Source organism: Anolis carolinensis, chromosome 2 (genome assembly GCF_035594765.1).
Source record: "Anolis carolinensis isolate JA03-04 chromosome 2, rAnoCar3.1.pri, whole genome shotgun sequence".
NCBI lineage: Eukaryota > Metazoa > Chordata > Lepidosauria > Squamata > Dactyloidae > Anolis > Anolis carolinensis.
In genome coordinates, this window is record NC_085842.1 from 245,489,777 (window position 1) to 245,516,919 (window position 27,143).

The 27,143-nt window shown below is 37.0% G+C and overlaps 1 protein-coding gene across 2 annotated transcripts in view; it reads right to left on the minus strand.

The window, feature by feature from the left end:
- The window catches only part of aldh1a1 (aldehyde dehydrogenase 1 family member A1), an 87,495-nt gene that overhangs the window by 48,036 nt on the left and 12,316 nt on the right, over positions 1-27,143 (minus strand). Inside the window, exon 1 of one of the 2 annotated variants that reach the window (XM_062971994.1) lies at positions 6,206-6,224. The exons of the other annotated variant lie outside the window; for it this stretch is intronic. The gene's annotated coding sequence lies outside the window, so the exon portion shown is untranslated. Of the gene's footprint in view, positions 1-6,205; positions 6,225-27,143 lie in introns of those variants that run through there. 2 annotated transcript variants of the gene reach the window in all.

Consider the following 27,143-nt stretch of genomic DNA (forward strand, 5'->3'; position numbering starts at 1 on the left):
CCTTCCAAGTCTCCAAATAAATAGTCTGTTTACATCTGTCAGACATGATTCTCATCCTTGAATTCTCCTGGTATGATGAATTCTCTTTCAGCTCTTTTCTTTCTTTGGCCACAATTCAATACAGTGGCACTCAAGAGAAGAGATTGCGACAGATACTGTCTTGTCTTAACGTAAGTTGATAAAACTTCTTGACGTGTATCCCACCACAAAGAAGAAGCAGTGTTGAGCCATCGAAGTGGAAAGAAACCATAGACACTAGAAATGATGAGGTGCTGACAGGAGTTTGCCTTAGATGTTGTCCTTAGGATTTGCCAGGTTCCCCTTGGCAATGCTACTCAAAGCAAGTCTGGAGATGCATCTTGTCAGCGACAGAGATCCCCACAGAGACAGAAGCCAGATTTCATCTTAAACCATCTTCTTTAAGGTTTGCCCATGAAACATCTTTTGTCAGTTTCACTAAATGGAGATATTTCAATGAGAAGTGTTGGGGAAAAGTGGCATTTGCATCACCACATTACTGAAAAGAACAAGAATTCTGAGCCATATCTATATGCAAAAAACCAAAACATCACATGTAGACAGACTCTCTCAGACAGATAAGCTAAGTAATATGGCAGATAATATGTCCAAAATGTCATGTCATTCCTTCCCCAACAGAAATGGCATTTCAATGAAAGAAATGCAAATACTATGCAAGAATGAGATTAACTGAATAATATCTGGGAAAGATCTACTTGATTTGTACTGCTGCTTTGTGTCTTGCCTGGGAAAATTGTATGTATGGTAGTAGTATATAAGAAGTATAAATAATTTTAGAATCAGAAAATCAAAATATCATGGAAATTTAGGTCATAAATTCTTGAAACATATTAATGGCTGAGAGGGTGACTGTCTGACCCATTCCGGTATATGGAATAGCAGATCAGTGTAGATCCCACCCATTGGTCGGGTTCAAGTAGAATTAGATGCACTAAACAGAAAAATACAGTAAATGTCATTCATGTAGTCCTTTGTGGAGAGAAAAAGCAGGGTATAAATAAATATAATAATAAACACAATAATAATATATTAATTAAATTGATCATGTTATTACTTCGTGCAGCAAAATTGCAAAGACTGAATATAATAACTGCCACGATAAAGTAACTCGAATAGCACATTTGAATCTGTGCAAAAATATAATTTACTATCTGCTAAGAATGGATGGGAACGTAAACCTAAATAAATCTCTGCCAAAACTAGTAAAAAATCTTATGGGACTGTAAGATTGAAACAGATAGAACACAGTATGTGATTTAGCAAAAATGAAACCTTGAATGATTGTGGCAATCCCTGGGAACAGTAATATTAAATATAGAGAGAGGAGAAAGATTATTTATTTATTTTCTGCATTTATATTTTGCCCTTCTCACCCCAAAGAGGACTCAAGGTGGCTCACAAAAGAAGGCACAATTCGATGCCACATATACATACATACATACATACATACATAAGTAAAACCATCATATAAATTAAAACCAAAATTAAAACAAGATTATGAAGTATCAAGGAATACAAATGGACATTCAGCACTCTGGCAAAAGGAAAGGGATGTCATTTCAGTGGCGATAGATACTCCGGGAGCAATTTCAAACCAAACATCTGAATTAAACCACTAGACAGAATCACAATGGCAACTGTAAAAAGTAACACTAACTTGGAACATAGTATATTATCCAGTGATACTTCACAGATGTCTCCATCTTGGTCAGAATTTGAATAACTGATGATCCCAAAATTCCAGTCAGTAACATCTCATAAACTGTGAAACTGCCAGAAGTAGTAGTAGGGGCCAGTGTGTCATAGTGGTTTGAGCATGGACTATAACTGGAGACCAGAGTTTGAATCCATGCTCAGCCATGGATGACTTTGGGCAAGTTGTATACTCTTAGCCTAAGAAAACATTGTGATTGGTTTGCCTGATATATGAACTACTTGAAGCTACACAGCAATTGCAAAGTAATACCAATAACAGACTTCTGAAGTTTAATCTCAGTCTTGTTATTCTGTGTGTGAAGCATGGGCTAAAATGTATGCACATTTCAAGTCTGGGAATTCATATCGGTAATGAAGCCAAACTGCTATGAGCGGGACATTTTATACAAGCAATTACCTATGCAGCAAAATAAGCACATTTATCTCCCTAAGCAGAGCAAGATGTTATGCTTTTTCATCCAAAATTAAGGCACATAGTACCTACATTAAGTCAAGTTACTTTACTACACAAGGGAGAAAATCTCACAGTCACAGGAACTCTGCCTCTGGAAATAAAGCAATCTATAAACAAATGTAAATTAAATTAGTCTAAATGAAATTATGATGAAACAGTTTGCACAGTGCTTCTTTTTTTTTTTTGTACAGTGATCTCTCCAAATATCTCTTTATGACATCATGGCATGTCTTTTCTAGTATTGAATGAATGTAGGGATGTAGTGATTCACTAGTAGAAATGTATTCAGGCAAATAGAGTAATTCACTAGGCAGAGAAGTGAGATCTTGCACAATCCCGTTATTTCATAAAAATGTACTAGGCAAGTAAATGTAAGGCTCATGTATATCTGGGAAAATGTATAGCCAAATAAATGCATACTGTCATATATTTTGGGATTACTATGATCAACCTATTGCCTCTGTCAGGGCATATCAAGCTAATAAAAGATTCTTCATGCTTCTGGGCCCCTAGATTTCTTTCAACAAGGTGAATGTTAAAATATTTCACACTGTGAATTTTTCTTTCAGCCTGAGTGCAACCTTCTAAAAAACCAGCTGATGGCCACCACCACTGATGTTGACCAAGTCTTCTGGAAGCTGAAGTCCAAACATTTGTATGGCCAAAGGTTCCCCATTCCTGCTCTAATTCAAGCACTTAGATGAACTCCAAAAGAAATTCAGCGGCTCTCTGGCTCAAACTAGTGAATGAATCACAAAGTGGCAAATGAGGCTCACTGTAGCTTGCAGTGGATCCCCAATTTGGGTTTCTAGGTGTTGTTGGATTTCAACTTACAGAAAACCAGACCACATTATCACTTCTTTGGGACTGTGTAGTCTAGAAACATCTGGGGGGGACACAAGTTTGGGATCATGTTCCCGTAAATTAATACAAAGGACTGCATATCAAGATAAACAGGGTTGGTGACCTGGAAACGGAGTGTGAAGGATGAGTGCAGTATGGATTGGCTGAGCAGCCAGAGCTTTCCAACATTCCCTGAGCCACAGCAACTGGACTGAAGCATTGATTCACACTGTATTTATTGTTAGTCATTTCAAAATACTTTCTGGTATAACATGGACTATATTTGCAATGACTGAAAGGCAGTAAATTTGGAAACTGACATTCAGTATTGCAATTTTCTGTAAGGAAACACACACACACACACACAAAAGACTTAAGTGTCAGCATGCTGTTGATTCGTACTTTGGATCACAGTAAGGAGGTTTAGGCTTAAGTTAATGAGACTGTCACCTAAATGCAATTACCTAGAAGTAAGCCTCTCTAATCTAACATCCAAATGAAGTCTGTTTGTGTGTGTGTGTGATTTTAAGTATGATTAACTAAAAGCGCAATGAGTTGCAATCATGAGGCTTCTTTTTCTAAGCAAAGTAAATTTTAACAATAGTATCTGGAACCTGAAAGTACAACACTTTATTCTAATTTAGTTGGCTAGCTGCATTATGAGATCAGATTTGTCTTTTTTAGTTTTTTATTTCTGTAATACATTTATTTTGTTCTATAGCCATGCCTTACTAGACCCTAGAAAACCTATAATTCCTAGAGTTGTTGACATGATATATTTCTACATGAGGCTTTCATTACACACTTGCCCTGTCTCATTCATTACATTTTATAGGGGTGCCTTTGTGCATATGTGGGGAAATGAGAATGGGTGGTTCCAGATTTTTTCTTCTGGAGTCATCCTACCACATTCACAAAAATTTACAGCGAATTTTCAAATAATTCCATTTACATCCTGTGTTTTACCATTGGTTCTCCTATCACCCCCCACTCCTGAATATTGCATATAGACTGCAGATTCCTAGGACACACAAGAAAAAAAAGCACTGTGTAGTGATTTCTATCTTTTGTCCATAATAGATTTCTTAGGTTAATTTTTTCTGGTAAGGAAAAGGCTGGACAGAATAACGGCAGAACACCAAGAATCTGGAATTTGGTGAATATGATATTTTCGGACTGGGATTTTAATAAAAATGCAATCTAGAAGTATCCAGAAAAGATCAGGGAAGGCAAAACTGCTGCAGAATGTGAGTTGATAGGGAGCCCCCAGAATCATCTTTCTGGAAGGATGCAGAACTTTTGAAGTAAATTTTCCTGTGGAATTTGAAACCGCTTGCATGTTCTGGTTCAGGGAATCTGTCTGATGGGGCAGTGAGCAGAAAATGGGGTGTCACAGTGTTGGAGAAATTATCAGGGCCTATACATATAAAGAGAGCCAGTGTGGACTTTGGTTTGAGCACTGGGCTATGACTATGACGGTTTGAATCCTTCCTTGACCATGGAAACACTGGATGACCTTGGGCAGGTCACACTCTCTCAGCTTCAGAGGAAGGTACAAGCAACCCTCCTCCAAAAAAACCCAAAAAAACTTTTCCAACCCCCCCTCCAATATATTGGCTTTGGGGTCTGCATAAGCAGAAAATGACTCAAAGATATCCAACACACATACGATAGCTAATTCTACCAATGAGAAACCATGCTAGCAATTCTGCAAGAAATAAAGTATTAAATATTTTCCAAAACAATGAATACAATATGTGTAAACAATAAATACAATATGTAACTTTCTGTAGTCAGGACATGTACAAATATGAGTATATAGTTCTTAATGTCCACTAAATCTGCATAAATTTGTATCACTTTGGCAGGATTTGTCATCACCGTATAAGGACAGCTGACTGTATGTACATTACAGATCAAACCTCTTTCATTTTATGAAATCTGATCACTAATTGTGCATAACACTAATTGTAATTTTTGTTGTGTGATTAAAAAGTGACTACATATATTATAAATACCATTGAAAGCTGCTCATTTTGAACCATGACATACAGATTCCTTTAAAAATTAATGTCTTTGTCCCAGACTTTTTAGAGCACAAAATTTAAGATTGTTATTTTTCATAATTTTATAAAAATCTTTGATAAAATCAAAATTCCCAAAATGTGATTTAATCTAAGATGTAGATACTGCAGGCTCTAATTTGCAAGGAGGAGGAGATGGGTATTATGGAGGGAAAAATCATAATAAAATCATTATAAAGGTGATATTGGCAGTAAATTGGAAGTCAGAGTTTTTCATAATAACACCATCCTAAATTAATTTTGGACACATTTTAGATCATATATATATATTTTCTTATATTACTTCATATTTTGAAAATTGTTTAAATCAAATAATGCCTTGCAATCTATTTATTTCATTTGCAGAACTATCCTATCTATATATATTCAGAATTAGACCCTCCTATGTTCAGTAGAGCACATTTCCAGGTAAAGTGAAATGCTCAAGTCAGTTGTTTAGGAAACACATCAATTGAGATGTCATTTATGTCATCCTAACACTAGTGAACTCTAGAATGCAATATATTTTCCTTTAAACAACCCATCTAAGATTGAAAACATAAAAAGGGAAGCTGATTATATTGTTACAAGGGAAATAAGAGTACCGTATTTTGTAAGAAATCAATGCATTTTGCCTGAACATTTGCGAAGAAAAATTATATCTTGCTTTGTCTACATTTTGGTGTCTTCTGCTTGATGTTAATTGCTTTTAAAAAGACTTCTAAAGTGCTTCTAACCAAAAGCATTTCGAGAATGAGCTTTTTGCTGTTTACTTTCTTTCTTTCGTCTAATCTAATTGCAAACATGTACACTTGATTGCTTCATTTGTCCAACTTGGTTTTTTACCTGTTTTATAGGATATTCATTAAAATAATATTCAGGAATGCATAAATGCATTTGCAAGCCAACACATTATTGCAACTTTTCGTTGTTATTCATATACCATGTGCTTTATGGATTATTCCTTATAGATACAGTAAAGACGTTCTCAGCACTAACTGTAAAAAGTGGATTTGAGGATCTGGGTATCTATCTCCATCAATTCCAAAAAAGAGGACACATTGAGATAATCAAGAATGGAAGGCCTTACCTTTCCACTTGCTGTTTGATCTTGTAGATGTGAGGCACTTTGCTCAGTCACACGCTCCGTCCTATAGTCTGCGACCAACACTACAGTCAAAGCACCGCGCATGGCCTCTATATATATGCACCCAGCAATAGCTGCAACAAGTGGCTATCGAGAGCCCTACTCCAACCTTGTGTTTATTGAGTAAGATTACTTATAGAAAGAGATCCTTCAAGCAAACACTAAATCTCCATTAAATTAGGAAGAAACTGAATGATACATACGGGTGGGGTAGGCTCTTATTTACGACACATAGCGGTTGAAAATACCCACAGCCACCGCACGTACCATTTATTCTGTTAACCATGTAATATAGATTGTCATTTTGACGTTCAGACCATTTCTCTTCTTCCATCACCTCCCTGTCAATCCAGTTCACCCATTCTTGATGATGAAATGAGAGGGTGAGGGGAAGGGAACATGGAAAGATTGTTATCCTAGATGCTGTATTTGTGGGACATTTTAAAGCCGGTCAGATTAAGCATTGGGAAGATGTTAGCCTTGATAAAGGAAGCCCCACTGGCTTTCTGTCTCCCTGAGACAATGAAATCACATAGTTGCGTCTGTCTCTCTCTGTGTTTTGAATTGTTCTGTTTTAACACATAACAGTTTGAAGGCTGGCTAGTATTCTTAATTAACTCAAGTTAAAATAATGAGGGTGGTGGCAGTGGGAGGGAAGGAGAGAGAGAGAGATGGAAGATGGAGGAGGGGCGGCTACAGAAATGAAATGGGTTCAGTTTCAATGGGGAGGACGTGGAGCAATCGATACAGTAACTGCATTATGGGTTGGGGAAAAACTTGTAACTTTTGTTTTTTTAGTTAAACATAAAAATTTGTTGTTCTAACACAATGAAGGAGCCACCAAGGTCAGTTTGAACTTTAAATTTTGGTTCCACCTGAATGGATTTCAGACTACAATGTTGCCCACCAAACCTGCATAGCAAATTCTGTCTTGCTCATACACCCTGTGGAATAATATGCAACAATGAAGCAATGCTTATTGCTTACCATGTACATACAACAACATTGTCTGGGGGATTTTCAGTTTTAGCCCTCCTAGGAATAGCTATCAGTAAAGATGTGAAAATCTTTGGCATTTCCCAAATTCCATCTGAATTTTCTTCACATCCATTTATTTGCCTACTGCATTGTAGAACTTTGGGGAAGGTGCTATATTGAAATTTGCATGGATTTTGAACACATTTTCCCTCTAATTCACACATTTCTTTGCAAGTACACATAGGGAACAATTAGGGAAATTAGTCAAATCTAGTACATGATGCAGCGCTCTTGATACTACAAGACCTGAGATGAACCTTTCACCTTAGAAACCATTCATCCTTTTTGATCTTGGAAAATTGTTTTCCATCCTGTTCATAAAAGGAAGTTTTGGGAAGGAAGCTAGAAGTATTACGTATAATCACAGTATGAAAATATGTTGTAATTTTGGAAGTTGCTAACTTCCTGATCTTTCTGTCTGTATTATTTCTAAACATCAACATTCAAATTGCTGTTTTTTAGTGTGGAATAAATTGAATTGAAAGTCTTTACAGTGTCTTAACATATTTTACAGATAAACTCTATCTTTTGAAATCCTTTAAAATTGAAAAAAGCAATAACTGAAGATATTATATACTATTATTCATCTCTTACTCGGTGCCTTCATTTATTCCCATGTTCTTCAATCTTACTGTGTTAGATTTTATACTAGATTTTCCATTTTCTCTTGTAACCTTAAACATGAATGCCTATTGTAAAATAAACAAACATTTAAATAAACAAAATATCGCAGCCAACATTTCAAAAAGGCTTTCTGAGTACAAATTCTTTCACATTTGAATTTTAGTAAATTTTTAAAAACCTGTATTTACGGAAGATTACGTTTAAATATTTCCAAAAGAAAAATTGTTATGGAGAAAAAGTGGAACAATGGCTACAGCCTACAGGAAGAAGCTATACTTAATTATTTAATATTCTGCCTTTCCCCTTATACAGAATTCAAGGCATGTTATAAATATTTGCAAATGCAGTACAAATGCCTCTGGTATCGTCTAGAGTTTGGTTCCAGGACCTCCTATGTATACAATGTGATAGAAAAGTGATGTCCCTTATATAAAATGTTGTTTTTTTGGGGGGGGGGGCAGCAGGAATATATTTTCAAAGCATAGATGGTGGAATCCATGCATGCAGAGTCTGTAGACAGGGAGGGCCAACTGTACAGTCTATAAAAATATTTATACAAAAGTTAAGAAAAGATTAATGACAGTTCAGTTTAAAACATAGGGTAAGGACAATATTTAACAGTTGGTCATTTTATGTCCTAAGGGGAAGGTGCCTATAAATCTTCCCGCAGCACTGTGGAATAATTCACTGACAGAAAAGCAGCCATGTTAATGTTTCAACTGAACTATGGTAGAAGTTAGCCAATGTGGTATCTTGGGAAGGTAGTATATTCCTGAGTAGGTCATCTAAACAGCAAAAATAATGGAATTTGCATTGATCCATGGATATGTTTAGTGTAAAAGTTAGGGGGCATGCGATAAACAAATATTTTCCTACCCCCTTTTTAAGGGGGGGGGGGGGAGAGCAAGGAAAGCAACCTAACTCTGTTAGGAACCCAACGTGAAGGTGCTGACAAAAGGCAGAGGCAAGAAATACCTTTGCCCAAACCGGAGAAAGAAAGGCAACCCTCCCTCCTTCCTTATCCTCTTCTTCAGTTGAATCATTAGCAATCTGGAAGAGTCATTTTGTGCACTGAGGGTGGATCAGAGTGGCATCAGCTATTTTCAATAAATGCTTTCCTCTATAAACCTCTCTACAGAAAGATGGCTAATTTTTATAGGGGAAAACAGACTTTTACAAGTAGGCCTCTATTTAAAATGGTTGCCACAGTCTCCCAGCAGAATCCAATCCAAGTGCCCAAAATTGCTAAAGAACTGAACTCTGTCTGAAAAGTAAGGAAGGGGGGCTGCCTTTCTTTCCCTGTTTTGGTTGAAGGAGAGGTGACGTGGTGGGAAAGACAGGGCTGTTGTGTGTTTTCTGGGCAGTATGGCCATGTTCCAGAAGTATTCTCTCCTGACGTTGGGAAATCTTCTCATCGCTCTCTCTTGTCAATGTCTTCATGCTGGGTGCAGAATCCAGCACTGACCCATGTATAAGTTGATTCAAGTTTTGTCAAGATAGGTTCCAACTTTTCCACAAGTATATATAGCAATTATTTAATTCTAAATATTGCATTTTTCTGACAGGGAGATAGAGGCAAGTGCTTAAGTCTCAGATAACAAAATGGTTAGGGGATAGCCCTGCCCAGGGCCGTAGTCAGAAATTTTTTTCGGGGGGGTTGAAAATTGGGGGGGGGTTTAACCCCTAGCACACACCCCTCCCCGCTACAAATCTGTCAATATCTGCTTGAGATAGTGCCTGGAGGGGCTCTTAATGTTTTGTGTCTCATAGACTTAGCATGGGGATTTGGTTAACCAGTTAAAATTCATGAGTAAACCAGGTTTTTTTTATAACCTGAAAAATTTCGGGGGGGGGGGGGTTGAACCCCTAAAACCACCCCCTCGCTACAGTCCTGGCCCTGCCTCAGCAATTGGTAGTTTAGCCGTGCCATAAAGCTAGGCATTATTCTGTGTGAGGCAAGGTACAGTAATATCGAGGAGGGCAGCTGCTAAGTTGCAAATAATACTCCTGTCTCCAGCCATTTCCTTCTACTCATTTCATAACCCACAAGTCCATTATGACATTTCAACGAGCTCTGTTTTCTCAGCTGGGAGAGACAGAGATATGCTTGCTTCACTTGCAGGCTCTTTCCCACACCTTCCATGGGTGTGTTGCTGAAGAGAGGACAAGATGGGGTGAGCTATGGGCTATATCAACAGTGGCAGTAGCAATACCACTCTGTTTCTTTGGGTAGAGAACCGGAAATGAATGCAAGAGCTGTCTCCCTACTTTCTTTCTCTTACTGTTCTGGCTGTGTTTCCTTTGTAGAACAAACACTGTAGAGTACATATTTGTAAGCGCAACAGAAGGGACTGCCACACAACAACAAATGCATTTGGCAGAAAATGTATATTGAAAGTGGATTGGGAGGGGGATTTCATCCTGCCGTTCCACACTGGACTGTGACCCTTTGGTATGACTTTATCACCGAAAAAGCAGATTGAATTTTCTCTTAGTTTAATACACATCTGTGCAACTTGTGGATCTCCTTGTATGGAGCAGCAGTCAGCCACAAGCTTAAGAAATTTCTTTATTTTTGTTGATTGCTTCAGAATGCAAAGGGAGGAGAGGCTAGGCAGAGCAAAATATATTTAGAAAGCAATATTCACCTTGGTGAGTCATTTGCATTTGATTGATTTAATATGCGTTGAATAAGTATAATAAGCAGTAGCTAGCGAAAAATGTATCATGTTAGAAGGTAAAAGGGAATATTTAGGCAGTGATGGATGTCTTGTGTGTTGACACATGTAATATATAAGCATGCCACAATCAAACAAGCATCTGGGAAAGAACCTCGTTTTTACGAAGTATTTTTGGCAGCCTCCTTCCTCATATTCTATCTGAATAGAAGGTTATTATAATTATTATTTTAGTAGCTTTGGCATTTAAAGGAAGGAGAAAGAAGGGTGGAGAAATACAGATACTGGTATTTGGTTGTAGTAATGTGTCTGCAGTAAACAACATAATAAAACTTCAGCTGAGGGAAATGGGATTCCACTCCATGAAATCCTACTATGGCTGTGTATATTTGCCTACAATTGGCAACTGTCTCCATCACTCCTTGCTGTGTGTGAACAGCAAATCTCAGCTATCTCAACATGTTTTAAAAAGCACAGATATATACATTTATCCACCAAAATGGAAATCATAAAAAAGAAAGCTGGTGAAAGAAAAAAATCATTCCTGGATGCATAAGGGAAGAAGCTTTCATGTAGCCTCTTAAAAGTTTGACATGTTTTTGTTTACTTCTGCAAGGCTGACCTGATCTGGTTATTTCATTTCACATGCTCATATTGTTGTGAATCAAAAGTTTGTTGAACTATGAAAAGCAGCTCTTCTTTTTAGTGGTATAGGAAAATACCCTCCCCCCCCCCAACCACCCAATGTCATTTCTGCCTCTGGCACAAATTTTATTCTAAAGCAATGATGTCCAGGAGCACATCAACGTTTTTACCTGAGGCACACCTAAACGTAGAACACTCTTTCACTTTGCCAGATTTACAGGGACTCCAGCATCAGTTGTTTTCTACTTTTAGCTCTCCCCCCACAACACTGCTTAATTCGTTTTATATCTTATGACAAAACATCTGTTAAGAAAGGCAAGGCAGGATTGCTACACATTGATAGTACTGCACACAGTTTGGTTAGTATTGCTGAAGGCCTTCCATCTGGAAGTGCTAAGAAGAAAAGGAATGCATAATTATGGATGTGAAGAGGTCTAATTGTTGCTACGATGGTAAGAGGATTTTCCAACCCCTTTAAGCAGTTCTCCCTCTGATGCGAAAGTGTGACACCAAATTTGTGTTGTAGCTACAAAGCTCTCTTCCACAAAAATCCCATTCAGTACAGAATTCCTGTTTCTTTTGCTTTTTCTAAAACTAAGAACTTGGACCTGCTTGCATGCACACATGTGCACAAATACACAATCACATGTCACAAGTACAACAGGACAGACTGCTCAATAAACAACTTACACATTTTCCCAGTGTGACACATTTTGAGAAAATTTACAGAAAGACATTCTTGAAGATAGGCACATTTTTCACTGTCCAATTTTAAAATATCACAACAGCTCTCTACTATGCTGCTGTAGTTCTTCTCAAGAGCAAAAGGGTCAATGCTTCCTTCCTCTACTTTCTGCCTGAGGACAAATCAAGGCAGAATTGATATTCTTATTCAAAGGTCATAGTGAAGATCTGTGCATTTGTTTATGTGAGGGAGAACAGTTGGTCCAAAACATTTTGCTCTCTGAAATGAAGAACAAGATCCCATCCGCTTCCATTATAGATGTAGATGTGAACGAGTCTTGAAGCTTAATCTTATTTGAATGTTAAGGATGGGACATCTTCAGTTGTTGAACAGTGTTCTTTGCGCTTGAAAGCAACAAGCTATCCAAGGGCATGAATAAAGCCCATATGAGAATGCACAACTCTGTGTTTCAAGGGAGTAGAACAGCTAGGGCTCCATGGCAACTTCTAGACTCTGGTGCCAAAAATGGCCACCTCAGCCTAATAATAGTACTGGTGGCTTCACAAAGAACTAAGCCAGGGATTCTGAGGAGTAACATGCAATTCACAATTGCTTTGAAGACATGAAGTGAACTGAGACAATTGGTTAGGAAGAGGTAGGAGGAGCAACAGAAGGCAGAGATCTGAGCCATGAGGAGGCCCTTGTGGTCAAGAGCTTGTCAGGATGAGGTGTGATCTGGTGGAATCAGAATACGTTTGCCATTTTTCTGTGCTTTAGGTCAGTTACAAAATGAAAGCAGAGCTCTCAGCAAAGCCTTTGTTGTCTATGCCTCTGTAGAAGTCGTCCCCGGCCATGGCCTTGACTGGGGTCAACAAGAAGCATTGGCGGCTTTAGCAAAAGCCAAGGGAATGTGACTGGTAACAGAATAGGAAATTGCCGTCTGCCTTTCGCTTGCTGTCGTTATTTGTGTCTAACAAAGCCAGGCCGTCGCCAACCTCTTTGCAGATGAAATGAAGCGATGGTCTGAAGGAGGCGCCGTGTCCTGACAGGCTGAGGTGTGACCTGATGTATCCTAACCCTCCCAGACATTGTCAGCAGAACAGAAGGTAGAAGTTGTACCAAAGTACAGAAAAAGCTGGGTCTCCATAGAGTTAATTTTATACTTCATTTTATCAATGAGGGACATGTGCTAGTTGGACACAGTGCTTAGTGAATGGATGGTAAGCTGTATATTGTACAAGTATCACGAACTAAGTGTTTACATCTAATCCATCAATATTATTTTCCCTTAATGGAAACAAGTGAATGCGCTATTATGAGTGCTGACATTCCCTTAGGAACATGAATCAGTGGGACATCAATGCACCTAATCTTTTACTGGACAGAGGTATTTTTGTCTATGGCCTAAAGGACACATAGTGGACCCAAAGCATACATGGTAATTTGGTTCGGGGATCTGCCACAGGTATGAAAAATCCCCATAGATGATTATACCAAATATGGCAGTGAGATGAATGTCCACACATCAGCATGTCCGCATTTACATCACATTCATTTACTAATATGAGATACCATAATCTATGGTAGCTGGCAGTCATGGATCCAGAAGACATTTGTAATCTGATATTCCCATGTCTTTTTAAAACCAAAAGTCACAATAGGAGTAATGCAAGGGTAGGATAGAGAGGAAGAATGGATTGTCTACCATTTTCCCCATGCTGAAATCCTCCCCACCTCTAGGCTTGCCGGTATTTGTATCTGCCTTTTGCTTCAGCAGAGCAGCTTGGAAAATGACATAAGGTAAAGGATTTTCTTCCCAACATTATAAACACATACCAGATAGGTTTGGTGTATGTTTTCTGGGCTGTATGGCCATGTTCCAGAAGTATTCTCTCCTGACATTTCGCCCACATCTATGGCAGGCAAACTCTGAGGATGCCTGCCATAGATGTGGGCCAAATGTCAGGAGAGAATACTTCTGGAACATGGCCATACAGCCCAGAAAACATACAACAACCCTGTGATCCTGGCCATGAAAGTCTTCAACAACACATACCAGATAATTCTTGGCATGAAAAAGATCAAGCAATCTAATTACACTATGATCCCCATATCTGAGGTGGATACACTCATGGAGTTCCTGGGGATATGCTGACCTGAGGGGTACCAGTTCAAATCCAACCTGGAGACAGCGCGGATGAGCTCTCTCTATCAGCTCCAGTTCCATGCAGGGACATGAGAGAAGCCTCCCACAAGGATGATAAAAACATCAAAACATCTTGGAGTCCCCTGAGCAACATCCTTGCAGATGGCCAATTCTTTCACACCAGAAGAGACTTGCAGTTTCTCAAGTCGCTCCTGATAAGAAAAAAATAGAACAAATAATGGATATACCAAAAAGTGGGTGTAACTTTTATTGGATGCTCTACATGATTAAGTGAATAAATAAAACCATGCAATGGAAAGGTGAAATCACATTTGTCAGTTCCATTAATACAAGAGGAGGGGGGGATACCGTATAAATCCCACACTATACAGTTTGTAGATGGCTTCTTTTGGTTTATGGAGCCTTTTTTTTACAGTTCTATCCTGTATTTACTCAGAGATAAATCTCATCCAGTACTAAGGAGATTAATGGTGAGAAAAGAACTAGGAAATCCTACACTTGTGTACAAAGCCTAGTCTCACTTAAGTGAGGAAAAGATTATAGTTTTAGGATTTCAGTCTAATCTGCATTTGCGAATGTGTGGCTTGGAAAATAGCCAAAATTTGCACACACAAAAATCATCAGCACTACTAACTGAAGAGGTTCATATAAGGCACCTGCCACTGTACAAAGCACTAATGCTTAAATAAATATGATCACATATGTCTTTAATTTATTATTTGAATAGTTAATCTACTACAGTTTTGCTATTCACCAAAACTGTGACAGAAAATAATTACATTTTAATAACAAAATAAAATTTGATAAGTTTTTATAACAATGCACATGTCCATTCATATATGCAGAACACATGGCAATCCAAATATGCTAAGATTAGCTCTCTCTCTCTTTTCTTTGCTCTTCTTAAAAAATAGGATAGAATTCTGTATGGAAGTTTTGTCCTTATAGGTGGACTTACATGTACAGTAATGAGAATTGGGCAGTTTTGTGACATCTGTATTCAATAGAGGATTGCTGCTATCTTACTATGTAACAAAATGCCCGGTGCTCATTGCGCACAACTGTTAATTGTACAGTAGAGTCTCACTTATCCAACACTCGCTTATCCAACGTTCTGGATTATCCAACGCATTTTTGTAGTCAATGTTTTCAATATATGGTGATATTTTGGTGCTAAATTCATAAATACAGTAATTACTACATAGCATTACTGTGTATTGAACTACTTTTTCTGCCAAATTTGTTGTCTAACATGATGTTTTGGTACTTAATTTGTAAAATCATAATCCAATTTGATGTTTAATAGGCTTTTCCTTAATGCCTCCTTATTATCCAACATATTCGCTTATCCAACATTCTGCCGGCCCGTTTATGTTGGATAAGTGAGACTCTACTGTATAACTATGTTCATTGAATTTGTTACACATAATGTGCACCTTGCTTATCCACTATTGCAAATTCATTGTTTTTAATCTGATGTTTTAATTCTGTGTTGTGTTTTTTTTCACCAATTGTGCATATTTTATTATTGGTTTTGTTTCTGTCCTTTGATGTTTTATATTTTATCATTGCTTGTATTTTGATTTTGCTGTAAGCCGCCCCGAGTCTCCTTCGGGGGAGATGGAGGCGGGATATAAATAAACTTCTTACTATTATTATTATTATTATTATTATTATTATTATTATTATTATTATTATTATTACTATGTGCATTCATTCTAATGCACATCATGTACTCCTACTAGAGTTCTGATATATATCTTCACTAATAGTTATCAAAATGCACTTAAATTGCATTAAAATAATATAATATTTTGGCAAAGGCTTATAATTTTTAGTTATTCTAAGTTGTTGAAAACTGCAATCTTGTGCACAATCTCCTATATAGTACTGTAGCCAACCCATCCATTTTTGCTTCCTGCTTTTTACATATTATAAATGTTAATTTTTCTAAAAACACTTTCTTTATACACTACTAGCTTTGCCCGGCCACGCGTTGCTGTGGCTCATGCTTTCAGAGTGTTGCTCTTTATTTACTGTCCTGATTTTAGAGATTATATTGTTCTGTATTATTATTAATCGCTTTGAATGCGATTTCCTGCTTCTTGGCAGAATGGGGTTGGACTGGATGGCCCATGAGGTCTCTTCCAACTCTACTATTCTATGATTCTATGATTCTATATCACAGTAATTATTACATATTATATTTATAATCTTATATTATCTGCTTAGAACTGGATTACATGAGGCCCCTTCTTCACAGCTGTATAAATGGGTTATATAGCTGTGTGGAAGGGCCTTGAGTTTACACTGCCATATAATCCAGTGCAAATTAGATAATCTGTGGAACAGGCCAAGGCCTAACACTGCCTGTCCCCTGGGCTGAGTAGGTTGCTAGGAGACCAAGTGGGCAGAGATTAGTCCTCTAACTGGCAACAATTGGATAAAAGCAATTTTCCTCTCTCTCTAATTAGGACTTTATTTTTCTTTTCTTTTTGTTGTATCAACCTAGAGGCGTGGATGATGGGTTGTGTTGTCAAATTTCGAGGTTGGGGGGCCTGTAGTTTTGTTGTTTTGTCCGCTGCCCTGATGCCATCACTCTTTTATATATATAGATTTGAATGATTGATTCCTATGATATGTAAATAATTAAAATCTTTCTTTTCATTTTTCAAACATAATGTTAATAAGATTTAAACATTCAAATCAATTGTAAATCCAAAAATTTCTTTTTTTATTTTTCACGATAGTTTAAAAAAAAAATCAGATAATGTTCACTTACTTATTGTGGGGGTTACGTTCCAGGACCACCTGCAATAAGTGAAAATTTGCAAAGTAGGGACACTATATTTATTTTAATATTTATACATTATTTTAGTAGTTAAAGACTTAAAATAGTCTATATCAACCAATCGTGTGTTGATAAATCGCCTCCTTCTCCTCCAGTTGCTGCTTGGGCTCCTTTTCTCTCCCTTCGACTTCTCCTTCCTCCCTTCCTTAGGCTATAAATTGTATTTTTTATTATTTATACTATTCTTTTAGAGTTTATTGAAAAACTGCAAAACAGCAAATCCGCAAAAAGTGAATGGCAAAGTAGTGAGGGAACACTGTATTGGTGTTTTTCCCATCAAAGGTGAAGAATCATGTTCTTTTTAATGTGTATCTGATGGACTAAATTGGGCTCCATGAAACGGTATACCAAATAAAACTTTTTATAAAATTCTTCTTCGTTGTTTTTAAAATTCCTATCAGCAGTGACAACTGCCAAATTTTGTTTTGTTAATTTTAGGTAATTTTCAAATATGTGCCCTCACATATTTGAGTTTAGGGCCTTTATTTTCTTAAATCAAAACATACCATGTGCCAACCCGTTTTAACTAATATTGCAAATAGAATATTTTGTCTCTGAGATCTTTCATTAAGAATTTAACCCCTCCAAGGGTAAAGTTGAGACTCTTGCTACATTTTTATAAGGGGAGGGGAGAAAGATAAAAACATCCAGATTAGTGTCTTAAGTATGAGGCTAGACTGAGTACCAGTGATTACTCTGATATGCTAAAATAGTTAATATTTCTAACCGCATTAGGTTCAATCCTTATCCAAAGAAACATACAAGATCAGAGAGAGGTAGGAAACTTGTGTATTCTGTATCAATGGAACAAAGAGTTTCACTTCCTTAACTGAAAACAAAATAGTCAATCTTAATAGAATGAGCCAAAGTCCTTTGGGAACTTTTATGAGGTTATATAACCCAGAGGATATTCCAGGCTTACAAAGGATACATTGCTGATTAGACGTGAACTATGTAAACATTTAACTATCATACTGAAGAATATGTTAGATACTGGAGGTTGGAATGTTACTATGAAAATGTTCACCATTTGTCTCATAAATCTGTTATTTTGCATACAAGACTAAATATAAATCACATATCAGTACTGTACTGCCGTTCATGATTATTTATGCTTGGTATGGGGTTAAAACATCTGTACAGATCAGTGAAAACTTCATTTTGTTCTTCAGACCAAGGAAAGAAGGAAATAATTATCTGGAGCAGTTAGTGTTAACTTTTCTGCATACTTTTGTTAGAACCCATTTATTATTAACATGTATTAACTTGTAATGTTTTGAACAATACTGACTACTGATGACATAATTCGGTTTGGAGTGAAATGTGACAAACTGGAAAACAAACTATTGGGGCTGTGTGATTCCGAGGCTGTCCAATTTAATTGCATCCAAATCTTAGTGTCGATTTGGAAATTCCTATTAAGTATGAAAGTTTCATTAAAATAGGTGCAGAGAATTTTTTGCAAGAGCAAAAGGTGGACTTACCTCCCTTTCAGTGTGTAGGCACTTAGTACAGAAATGGTATTCTGTATAGACGTGGCCCCCATTTAAAAATTCCCATGTTTCAGGAAGGTATGTGCAGTATATTTAGAGGAAACTGAGTGCTGTTTTGGAATGGGATATACTTGATGTATTTAGGGCGGGTTTTTTAAATTGCTTCTTCTTAAGCACAATGACATAGTGCTAGGGTAATTATTATAGGGGTCAATAAATCTGCAAAAAAAAAACTATAATAAAGACGGGATTTAAAGGCAAGCCCACTCTCCTTGGCCTCCCAGACTCCATTAAAATATTCCTGTAGCCGTGAGAGAGAATTGCAGAGTAGCATTGAACTCTAACAGTTCTGAAATCGAACACTTTCCCTCAAAGAACAGTGATTGGTCAGCCATAGCACATTTCAGTTCATTTTATTAAGATTAGCTGGAGCTGTCAGTCACAAAAGTGACTCTTCACTTTCCTCCGCACCCCTCCACTAGTGTTTCCTTATCTTGTGTTCCCTCTATTTTATCAGTTTTATACTTATTTATGCAGTGCTTTTGATTCAAAATAAATAAATCTGGAGAATTTTGGGGAAAATATTGATTTTTGGAGACACACACGGTCTGTCTTTCAGTGTCCTAATAACCTGAAATTGCTAACAAGTCCTCAGGAGAATTCAGATTCAGATTTAATTTACTATGAAGACAACTTGCTCTTATTTGGACATCTCCAAATTATCCCAAATTCACCCTGAATTCAAGGTTCAGCCAAATGCAAACGCCAATGAACAGTTGTGTCACTGCAAAAAAATCCAACTTTTCCTGTCATTACACTACTATGTTGGGTAAAGCTATATCTTTAAAATATTTTACATGTCAAACTGTTGTGAAATACTAGTCAAAAGAAATGGCAAGCTACCTGCCACAGTAACTGTAGTTGTTGTAACGTGCACAATGCGCCTTATGACCAACTGAATTGATTGGTCATACAATAGAGTTTCACTTATCCAAGCCTTGCTTATCCAAGCTTCTGGATTATCCAAGCCATTTTTGTAGTCAATGTTTTCAATATATCGTGATATTTTGGTGCTAAATTCGCAAATACAGTAATTACAACATAACATTACTGCGTATTGAACTACTTTTTCTGTCAAATTTGTTGTCTAACATGATGTTTTGGTGCTTAATTTGTAAAATCATAACCTAATTTGATGTTTAATAGGCTTTTCCTTAATCCCTCCTTATTATCCAAGATATTCGCTTATCCAAGCTTCTGCCGGCCCGTTTAGCTTGGATAAGTGAGACTCTACTGTATTTGTAGTCCTGTATCTGTCCATATGCCCTAGCCAAGCTTTAAGAACCTTTAGCCTTTCTCCAATTCTTACTGTAATACATGACACTTACTGGAATTGACAACTGCATACTTATCTTCTGTTGACCCTTATATGCCATAAGCACATGATTTGAAAGGCTGAGAACTCTTCTAAATAAGTTCTTGGCACCATGAAGGGGGAAAAGAAATACAGGCAGTTCCCAATTTATGAACAAGATAGGTTCTGTGGGCTTAATCAACTACCTTGTTTACAATATTCACTCATTGCCCTTTACCCAGTTCGTCTTATCCCCTCTACTTGGGTGCCAAATCCATGTTTTTACTATGATTATCATTTTATATTTTATCATGTTTAGAGTGCTAATTTAATTTTGTGTCTGTATTTTCTGATGTCATTTTATTTTGGTTTGCTGTTTTACCTGGGCTTGGCCCCATGTAAACCACCCCAAGTCCCTGTGGGGAGATGGAGGTAGGGTATAAAAATAAATTATTATTATTTTATTATGACACAGCAAACAAGATAGACATGCTGGATTTCATATCACAAAATCACAAGTCGAACACTTCCCAAGTGTCTAGGACAGGGGTCCCCAAACTAAGGCCTGGGGGCCGGATGCGGCCCATCGAAGCTATTTATCCAGCCCCCATGGCACAAAGTCAGAAGGGGGTTGGGCTAAATGACGCAAGGGGTCTCTTCTTCTCTTACAACCATTATTATTATTATTATTATTATTATTATTATTATTATTATTATTATTATTATTATTATTATTAACATTGAGGCTGGGTGGCCATCTGTCAGGGATGCTTTGTTTGTGCTTTTGGTGCACAAAGGCAGAAGGGGGTTGGACTAAATGGCCCAAGGGGTCTCTTCCAACCCTCTTTATTATTATTATTATTTTATTATGACACAGCAAACAAGATAGATATGCTGGATTTCATATCACAAAATCACAAGTTGAACACTTCCCAAGTGTCTAGGACTGTGTGATGTATTTTCGGATGATGCGCGCAGATCCCAGCAGGGTGGCCTTTTGCAGTTGGCAGATCGTAATTTTGTCAATGTCTATTGTTTCCAAATGCTGGCTGAGATCTTTTGGCACGGCACCCAATGTGCCAATCACCACCGGGACCACCTGCACTGGTTTCTGCCAGAGTCTTTGAAGTTCAATCTTGAGGTCCTGATAGCGGCTGAGTTTTTCCTGTTGTTTTTTGTCAATGCGACTATCACCTGGGATGGCGACATCATCTGTCAGGGGTGCTTTGCTTGTGCTTTTGGTGCACAAAGGCAGAAGGGGGTTGGACTCAATGGCCCAAAGGGTCTCTTTCAACCCACTTTTTTATTGTTGTTGTTGTTGTTGTTGTTGTTGTTGTTGTTGTTATTAATTATTATTGCTCGGTGGCCAACTATAGACCGGCCCTCCAACGGTCCGAAGGATCATGAACTGGCCTCCTGTTTAAAAAGTTTGGGGACCCCTGGTCTAGGACGTGGTAGAGGGGCTTAACCATTCCGAGGATGCTGAGGGCTGTGCTGGCGGTAGTGTAACTATCGGCAGGTCCAACCAAGCCAGAGAGGCCTCAGCGGAGGAATGGAACCAAGAGCACCTAACCCATTAGCATTATGGAGAATCAAACCAAAACGAAGTCTATACTGGCTCGGTCATCGCCCAGGATAAAAAGGACCGCGGTGGATGCTGCTGATTCTGGACATCCATCGACAAGTGGGCTATGGAATCATCAAAACCCAAATTATTATTATTATTATTATTATTATTATTATTATTATTATTATTAGTTCTTAAGTTGAATTTGTTTGTAAGTGGGACCAGGTACATTTTTAAGTGTAACTCCAGTGATAGATAGATTTCTCTCACTTCATGTTGTTTCACCCTGTTCTTAGCTATGAGTTATTTGTAAGTCAGATGTCTTTCACTCAAGGGCTGCCTGTATTCCCTTGGTTTCATAGATATGCATTACAAGGCATGGAAGTTGCTCGAGTTGGGTTTCTTATGTGGAAACTATTTACTGTTTAAGGAGAATGAATATAATGACAATGCTGAGGCCATCCATAAGCATTATTTCATTTTTTCCCAAGCAAATCCATATAATAAGTCTTCATCAACACACTTCTATAGAGCTGAAATGCTTTTAGGATGCTATATAGATGAATAATCTTTCATCTCCTCGCTTTTCTTTATTCTGTTGTGTGCTTTGCATCAACAAGGCAGGATGTGCTATACTTAGGAGTTCCAGTGTTGTTGAAGTGGTCCAAAAGATGTAAATTTCACATTTTTAAATGTTTGTACCTTTGCCTTCTGCCATATAAGCAAACTAGATTTGGAGATCTGATGTGCAGTCATGAACACAGAACAAGAAGCCTACTTTACTGGTTCTATACTTAAGATTGTTCAGATTTCCAAATCAAGGACCCTTAGGTAAAGATTTTAGAATTGCTGACTAACCAAGTGTTCACAACTGTAAGTAGGCAGTTTGTTCATGGGTGGAAACAAGTGATGAGTGACACCTTGATAGGAACAAAGAACTGGAGACTCTTTCTAGGTTGGGCAACTTATTTGCAAAATTACATATTTGATTAGTATTCTGTCAGTCATTGTATATGGTTGAAAAGAAGGTGGCATGCATTTTGAATCTGTGTCCATTGTAGAGATTCCTGGTGGCAGTTTTTAGAGTTGGCCAACTCAAACATCTCTGAGATGCATTTGGTAAACTAAAGTCCTAGTGCTGAGGCATCTGCCTGCCAGACAGTTTGATACTGAAATTTCTTTGCTCACCTTCTGATTATCTTTGCAGGGAAAGGGGCCATGTATGCTTCTCAATACTCCTTGATCACTCAGCAGCCCTCGGTGCCATCAACTATGATAACTTATTAGAACTACTCTGTGGGTTTGGGTGCTAGAAGCACGTGGTAGTTCTTCTCCTACTTTTCAATTGCAGAAAATGTCACTGAGAGATTTATTTTTTCTCAGAAGCACAGAATATGAACGTCTATATTATGTTTTGTGTTCTTCAAGCAAGCAGAGGGCCTAAAGCAGTGGTTCCCAACTTATTTAATCATAACTTATTTACTCTATATAGTCATGTGTAAGTCTAGAAATTTTAGTCCAAAAATCACCAGATCGACTTATCCTTGGGTCACTGTGTATTCTGTACTTTAACTCTTGTCAAAAAAAGGAACCATCCTCATCTCTGAGTAGCGTGATGAAAGGCAAGAGCGTAGTCCATCCTGAGAGAACCTAAAAGAAGCACCAACTCCTTCTACTCTCTCCACAATGGAGCCAAGTCTGCCTTTTTTGAGTGTTTGGATGGGGAAATGGTGGTGGACGGAGGTGAATGGCCCCCTAAGGCAACATTGCTGCTTACCCCTCTCTGCAGAATGACTCTTGACTCATTCACAGGTCAGATCAAAATCTATAATTTTGGCCCCACAATAAACTCTCAACTTATATATCAGGTTGACTTATATATGCTACTTTTTTGATTAAACTCCTGCTTTTCTCCCAACAGGTAAACCAAGGTGTTTTACAGCCACGTTAAAAAAGGTACATCTAAAAACCTGATGGTATAACTTTTTAAAATAGTTACCACGTCGAAGCACTGATAATTTAAAACAATATAAACATAATTTAAAACACATTAACAGTAAAGTTAAAAATGCAGCCACTCCTCAAAAAAGTCATTTTGCATGACCCAATTAGTAATCAAATACCTTTTCTAATAATGTTGCCTTTACCTGTTGGTGAAAACAGGGCAAAATGAATGAATTTAACCTCCTGTGATGGTGTGTAATTTCTTGCATCTGATGGCTTTGTTTATATTATGACATATTATGAGTTTTTATGGGTTGAATCATACTTGTGCACTGCTCTTGTTCCCTATGGATGAAGGATTATTTTTAAATGTTTTAATGAGTCAAAATTATATGTTCATTGACCCTTATAGTCATGGACTTTCAAACATGAAACTTAAATACTTCACATGACATTAAGAAACTGCAGAAAGTTTATTGAGCATGAATACATTTTAATCCTAACATGACAGGTACTTGGCAAAGGAAAATGGCGGACTGCTGAGGCCTACCTGTATTAAAATTGAGAATTAAGATTTGACCCATTCATATCTCACTAGTACTTGGGCTGCAAGACATGAATGGGTTGAAACAAGCACAGATAAAAATGATTAATATATATATATATTTAAAAATCCAAACTTCTGCAAACTATCAAAACATGTAGCAAGCATATATCTAGATAAGGTGCTCTTAAAGTTAATGCTTTTTAAAAAAGTGCTTAGGCAATATATAAAATAAATTAATGACTGTGACATAGTACACCACTGACTATTGCCTCTATGCACTAAATCAATCTGAAGCTCTCCAGGCAAGATTAAGTTAGGATAGATCTAAATGAGTTGCCAAGCAACTATCTCTGCCATCTCTTGTTCTTAAGCTCATAATCACCAGGAGGAGAGAGAGAAAAGCTAAAGAAGTTTTCCTTCCTTAAACAGAAGGGATTTGGTGAGTCATTTTTAGATGCTGGTAAAACGAAAATCTGTTGTATTTCTGGACTTCCATTTAGGATGTGTGGCACAGTCAAACCATCTCCAAATGCTGGAAGCAATAAGATTTGCAAACAAACTCATAAATCTTATCATGGTGAAATTATGGGAAACTATTCTCCTTCAAGTGGGATTAATATGTTGACTTTCCAGTAAATTCTCCACGGAAAGATCCAGATGTGGATTATGAGGATGCCAAAAGCCAAGAATTCCTACACATGATGATGCTTTATTGGTTTGACATCTGGCAGTATTTGAGATCCAGAAATTTAGAACAAGTAACATAAAGAAAGGTACCGGATAAAGACATCTGATCAAATTTGAATGGAAAGCAGACATGAACTTGGAAGCTCCGGTTGGTTTGTTGTGACAAATAATGGCCTGTTTCCAAGCCATGTAAAAATGTTGCTGCCTATATAGAATTTTTTATTAAAATTTTTGTTTCTTTGGAGTTGAAAATTATCTCAAGTTCAAAGAGATGTTCCATTTGTAGGGAGCCCTTAGTATTCTGTTGGGAAATAGTTTACATTGATCCTTTGCAGAACTATCAAATAATATCAATTGGCAGTTATTTGCCCTGTTGATTTGGGACTCTTTTTGAGATAATTGCTATACTAAAAGAACATGTTTGATTGTTAATAAGTCTAAAACTTTTACAGCAAACAGAATGTAGAAAAGAAACCAGTTTTCTTCTTCAAGGTACGTATATTCATTGAATTCTTTGCTATCTATGAATATGGAATGGGATGTGCATGCTAAATATGGACGGATGGACAATAGTGCTTTGTAAAGAATCTGGGATACATTTTAAATTAGCTGTGGCTGTCAATGAAAAGTTAATTTTAGAAGTAAAGGGTTTAATTGTGGTCTTGCTAATTAACATCGAACAAATGTAAGTATAAAATCAATCATAGTACATTTGGAACTGTGCCATGACAAATCATAAAGAGATTAGGAAATAATCTGATTTTAATGAGAGGAAACAAATATATAAAAGGCTGCTCACAAGGTGAATATTATTTCTGTATCTAATATAGTTCACAAGAATCTGGAATTTGCTTCCGCTTCCTTCACAACTAAGAAAAACTCAAATTATTTTTAATTATGTTTGTCTTCTTCCTTTTTTGGACACATTTGAGAGAACTTTTCCTTGTGCCTTGATTTGCATTATTTGGCAGAATTTACACTGTATTTACAGTGATGACAAAAATGATTTAGGAAATGGACAGTAATGACAATAATGTTATATATGTCATAGACTTGTAATTAGTGCATGCTATTGTCCACAGAAAAACAAGTGAATATTGTGATTCATTAGAAAATGTTTAATTTATTTTTGCTTGACTTTTATCTTTTTATGTTTAAAAAGGGAGAAATGCTTTGAGAGAATACAAAATATTCCAGCAATATTCCGTGCCATATTTTTATTGTAGTGAAAAAAATAATGACAAGAACAATCCTAAACAGTGATAAACCATATGTGTAAATATTTTATTCATGTAATTAGCTTTGTGAATCCAAATTGCTGATTCCAATTGTTTGAAAAATGTTATGATTGCTTCCGAATGAATTAACTGGAGCCGGGTTTTTTTTTTTATCTAGTAAATTCGTTTTGGAAAACTGTGCTCAGTCAACTATAGCTTTTTGCCTTGTGAAGCAGTGCTTCAAATTGCAGGTCTTAAGGCTCACCTTTCACTGTGATTATAGTGCATGTGTAGCCTAACCCAGTGTAAGGAATACTTGAGTCACTCCAGCGATTTAAAGTGGACTTATAAATATAGATTTGTTAACATGACTGTGGTATCCAAAACTAGATGACGATAATTTATTAACATCGAAAATTCCTCATCGTCATCTGGCTCTCAGAAAAATAATTTATTTTGGCATTAAACTTCATTCCTAATATGCTATCCTTTAGTTTGAGAGTTATTAATACTCTTTTTAGATTGTAACAATTGTGCCACACAGCATTGATGCTTGTTAAATAAATTGCTTCTCTTTTGTTACTTTTAAAGATGTTTTAGTGTAGAGCTTTCCAAACGATGTGTCGCGACACATTAGTGTGTCAGTTGCAGTGTGTAGGTGTGTCGTGCAAACATAATGAGAAACCTCTGTGTCTATATGAAGTAAGCAAGCAAAAAATAATATATTTTAAAAAATTAAATAAAAAGGTTTTCATGAGATATGCTGTGTCCTCTTATATTTTTTATGACAATTTATGTATGTTTCTATATCTCATATAAGGGGTATATGGGGTTTAACCTCCAATTTGCTATAAAACTGAATTACTGTGTCATGAAATAATGCATATCTAAAAGGTATGTCACCAACATGGAATGTTTGGAAGACTGTTTTAAGGTAAAACTAAATGCTTGATGCAAAATTGTATGAGCATTTGTAACAGAACTCTAGATACTCATCAAAATACAATAAAATCACATAAATAAAGTAGAGTAAGTAATGTTAAGGAAGAAATCCAGTGACTAGTGCATCTAAACCAGGTTTTCCCACCATTGCACCTTCTAAATATAGTAGACAACAGCTCTCATCACCATCAGTCAGTGCATCATTAACTGTGCTGCCGGAGATAATAGCAATTATTATCCAAGACATATGGAGTACAGTAAGATGAGGAAGTAGACCAATTCTTATTATTTGCATTCTCATTGTATCTGAAATATTTTGTCTGCAATCCTATATCCCCTCTGCATAGAGTTTTCCTATGTGAACACTGCATGAATAACACAAATGTACAACCACATTCCAACGGCAAGCTGATGTCACTGATGCCATGAAATGTGTAATGGA